This window comes from Gopherus evgoodei, chromosome 1, assembly GCF_007399415.2.
Source record: "Gopherus evgoodei ecotype Sinaloan lineage chromosome 1, rGopEvg1_v1.p, whole genome shotgun sequence".
Lineage (NCBI taxonomy): Eukaryota > Metazoa > Chordata > Testudines > Testudinidae > Gopherus > Gopherus evgoodei.
In genome coordinates this window covers 270,372,945-270,377,832 of record NC_044322.1, presented here as the reverse complement: position 1 = coordinate 270,377,832, position 4,888 = coordinate 270,372,945, and positions in this window count along the sequence as shown.

The window sequence follows — 4,888 nt, the reverse complement described above, 5'->3', positions numbered from 1 at the left end:
GAGATTTGTAGACATTCCTCTGATGTGTTTGCAATTGAGAAGGATGGGGGCAGAGCTTGGACAGAACTCATTTTCCACTGTGAGTAGAGAGGAAGAGACAGAGTTAGATCAGGGGTAGGCAACCTATGGCACAGGTGCCAAAGGCAGCATGCGAGCTGATTTTTCAGTGGCACTCACACTGCCCAGGTCCTGGCCACTGGTCCGGGGGGCTCTGCATTTTAATTTAATTTTAAATGAAGCTTCTTAAGCATTTTAAAAACCTTAATTACTTTACATACAACAATAGTTTAGTTATATATTATAGACTTATAGAAAGAGACCTTCTAAAAATGTTAAAATGTATTACTGGCACGCAAAACCTTAAATTAAAGTGAATAAATGAGGACTCAGCACAGCGCTTCTGAAAGGTTGCCGACCGCTGAGCTAGATTCACAAGGACTAAAGCCTTGCAGCACTTGACATGGGGCTCTGCCACCACAGACACCAACTGTTGTTGGTGCTGGTGCGTGCTTGTACCACCTCCAGCCCTGACTCCACCCCCTCCTTGCCCCTATTGGATCCCTCTCCAAATCCCTGTCCTGGCCCCGCCTCTTCCCCAAGTGCTGCATTCCTCCTCCAGGCTTGCTGTGTGAAACAGCTGTTTCACAGTGCAAACACTGGGAGGGAGAGGGGAAAATCAGGATGCTGTGGCCTGCTCAGGGGAGGAGGCAGAGCAGAGGCAGAGGTGAGCTGGGGTGGGGAAGACGGGGTGGGGAGCTGCCAATAGGTGCTCTGCATCCACCAATTTTTCTTTAGGCCTGCCACCTAGGTATTCAGGCTCTTAATTCCAGCAGGATGAGGAGGGAGCTGCCTAACCTAGCCAGTAGGAAATGCGGGAAAGGGGGGTGGCCTAAACTGACCCTAGAAAGGAGTTAAGCACCTAACTCTGCTCACGATTCACAGCTATGAACCCTATCTGGGAGTTGGGCACCTAAACCATGGCAGCCCTTCTTTATAAAAACAGGAACCACTACCCCTATCTTACAGTCTAGTGGTTAGAGCACTCACTCAGCGTGTGGTAGCCTTGGGTTCAAGTCCCCACTCTGCCTGACATCAAGGGACTTGAACCAGGTAAGTGCTCTAACCAGGAGAGGATTCTGGGTTGTGTCTCAATCTCTTGTTGAAGCTGTCCCCCTGTGTAAAATACCTACATTTGCCAAACCAGCTTGATTGATTTCTTTGACAGGGTAACCAATTTGTTGGATGGGAGAATGCGTTGTACATAATATACTTAGACTTCAGCAAGGCTTTTGACACACTCCCCCATGACATTCTGATAAGGAAGCTGGAGAAACGCAGGCTTGCCATAACTACCATTAAGTGGATTCATAATTAAACAACCCCAGAGTAACTATTAATGGAATGATGTTGTATTTAAGGGAGGTCTCAAATGGGATTCCACAGGGATCTGTTCTGAGTCTGCTGTTTTAACATCTTTATTAATGACCTGGATGTAGGAATAGAGAGCATACTGATCAAATCTGCAGATGATGCAAAACTCGGGGGGTTGCTAGTACTTTGGAAGATGGAGCTAAAATTCAGAGGCATCTTGATAAATTGGAGAACTAGGCTCTAGACGACAAAATGAAATTCAGCAAAGACAAAGGTAAAGTTCTACACTTAGGGAAGAAAACCCAATACAGAGTGGGTGATAACTGGCTTGGCGGCAGCAGCACTGCTGAGAAGAATCTGGGAGCTGTGGTAGATCACAGGCTTAACACGATCCAGCAATGCAATGCTGCTGCTACTGCAAAAAAAAAAAAGTAAATGCAATTTTAGGTTGCATTAATAGAGGCATAGCATGCAAGCCACAGGTAATAGTACCACTCTAGGTGGTCTGGTTAGGCCTTGGCTGGAGTATTGTGTCCAATTTTGGTCACCGATATATAGAAAGGCTATAGAGAAATTAGAAAAGACCCAGAGATGAGCTACAAAGATGATCAAAGGGATGGAATGCAAGCCATTATGAGCAAAGGCTGAATGAACTGGAGATGTTTAGTTTGGAAAAGAGGAGCTTGAGAGGGGATATGATAGGTCTTCAACTACTTGACAGGCTGCTATAAAAAAGATGGAGAAAAATTGCCCTCTTGCCACAGAGGGCAGGGCAAGCGGCCATGGGTTCACACTACAGCATAGCAGATTTACATTAAATCTAAGGAAACACGTCCTAACTAGAAGAACAGTAGGACAATGGAACAGACACCTAGGGAGGTTGTCAAAAGGAGGCTGAATAACCATGATTCATTTGAGTGGTTAAAAAAATACTAAATCTTGCATCTTGGCAGGGGATTAAATTAGATGACCCTTGTGGTCCCTTAAACTCTTACAAGTCTCAATAGTCACTGGGCCAGAGTGTGATTATAACTTAGCAGTTAACATGCTTCCCTAGAGTGCTCTAGGTTCCAGTCCCTGCTTCCCATACCAGCTGAATGCTCTAACTTACTGGGCTGTGGGGCCTAAAGGGGAGGGGGGGGAGTGCAACACCCCCATCCCTGCTGTTTTGTTGGGGGGCAGATCCAGTGGGCACACTCTTAGGCAGCCTTTGAACATGTCTACCAGATTGGGCTCTGCAGGCAATTTAGGCATGGAAACCCCTCGTTTAGGCTCTCAACCGGTTGCTGGTGCCAAAAATTTAAGTGGCAGGGGGGCTTTAGGTACCTAGACGGTTAGGTGGTTTTGAAAATCTGAGTGTTGCCTAAATGTTGGACTTTGTCCACTGAGGTGGCAGTCTCCCTTGTGACTCTAGCCCATAATAGGCTATGTTTTACCCAAACCCTGTCTATCCTCAGAGCACTGCAGAATTGTTCTTCCAAATGCATTAGTCCAGTCCAATGTTTGTTACAATTCCTAATATCCAGCCACCATCTGACTTTAGCACCATTTTATCTCCTGCTTTGTGTCTACTGACTCCCTACTTTCTTTAATATCCAGCGTGCAACATCCTCTCCCTAAGCATTTTAGAAAACTGATTTAAGTAGTTCCTCACCCCCCCCCCCCCCGGCTAACCCACTTGAGTTATTCTGCTTCCCCTACTCCAAAGAACCGCCTAGCTCTGCTTCACAACACTGGGCCTAAGAAGATATGTGTGCTACTGCTCAGATAACCTAGCTGAGCTGGAAGTAGCCTGTGGGTGTAGAGGGGATTTGTAGGAGGATCCACTCACAGGTCTGGAACAACTGCTGTGTAACTGAACAGCTGCCTCAAATGAAGTTTGACAACACAGGCTATAAATATTTGACATAGTACATGGAGCCTATGCTTAGGAAGGCTGCTCAGCTCCCCCCCAGTGGGTGGATTCCTTACTCTGCAAAGCTGCCCCTCCTCTCTATTTCTAGTTGATGCTATTTCCATTGGAAGCAGGATTCTGAGGAGTTCCCACCTGGCTGGCTGGGGAGCAACTGAAGATACTAAGCTTATGAGTTTGGACTCTAGCACCCAGGGGCTTGGGTACTGTTGTTATTTCCCAGCTAGCATGTCAGATGAGGACGAGTACTCTGCATGCGATCACAGCTGCATGACTCTTTGGCAAGGAAAAACTGAGGCCCAATGCAGAGATACCATACTACACTACAGCAGGTCCAAGCCCACACTTAACTTCAGCAATTGAGAGGCAGTGCCTTCATGTCAGGAAAAAGTAAAACCCTACACAGCTCTCACCTGCTTGGGCGACAGCTAGAAGGACACAGTTCAGATCCCCCACACAGCAGATCCAAGTGTTCGTACAAGAAGCTAGGTGTAGAAAATGGCACTTTCTGCAGTTTGAATAGGTATTAAAGACTTGATTAGGTTCTAGTCTCCATTGCAAAAGGGCCAGAGATGTAGGGTTTAGTCTAATGGTTCTCAACCAGGGGTATATGTACCCCTGGGGGCACGCAGAGGTCTTCCAGGAGGCATGTCAATTCATCTAGATATTTGCCTAGTTTTACAACAGGCTACATAAAAAGCACTAGCAAAGTCAGTACAAACTAAAATTCATACTGACAAAGACTTGTTTATACTGCTCTATCTACTATATCAGCTGTTCTCAAAGTGGGTCATGAGTTTGTTTTAATGGGGTTGCCAGGGCTGGCATTAGACTCACTGGGGCACAAGGCAGAAAGCCTGAGCAATTTGGCTTTGCAGGGACTCCCTGTGGCTTGGGGCCCCAGGCAATTGCTCTGGTTACCACTCCCTAATGCCAGCCCTGAGAGTAGGAATAGACATAATGTGGAGAAAAACTTGGTACTGTAGCTTCACTGCTTCCCAGAATTTGAAGGCTCACACGTGAAAAACAGGCTCAAGTATCACACTGAAATGTAAGTACAATATTTATATTCCAGTTGATTTATAATTACATGGTAAAAATGAGAGAGTCAGCACTTTGTCAGTAATGTGGCTGTGACACTTCTGTATTTTTATGTCTAAATGTGTAGTTTTAAAATGAGGTGAAATTTGGGGGTACACAAGACAAATCAGAGTCCTGAAAGGGGTAGAGTAGTCTGGAAAGGTTGAGATCCCCTGGTTTAGTCTACCTGTAGCAGAGAAGTGGGGCTCAGATTGAGCTGCCAGGTAAATTCCTTGCTCAAGCATCTCAAGCCCTTCATACTGAAAGCATGTCTTTCACCTACTGTTTATGGTGTGCCGTGGATCTCAAACCCATCCCCTTATACCAGCCCTACAGCTTCCCCTTGTATGGGAAAACAGCCTAACTTCACCAGTAGTCCCATGGAACCTAAGTGCAGAGGCTGCTCTCACACCTAGATTAGAGTAGAGTGAGGTGCAGGACTTTGTGAAGGCCCAGGGATTCAGGGGTAAGTGGTGGCCGTTCCCATGATTAACATTTAAGAGCACTGAAAACAACAAGACACTA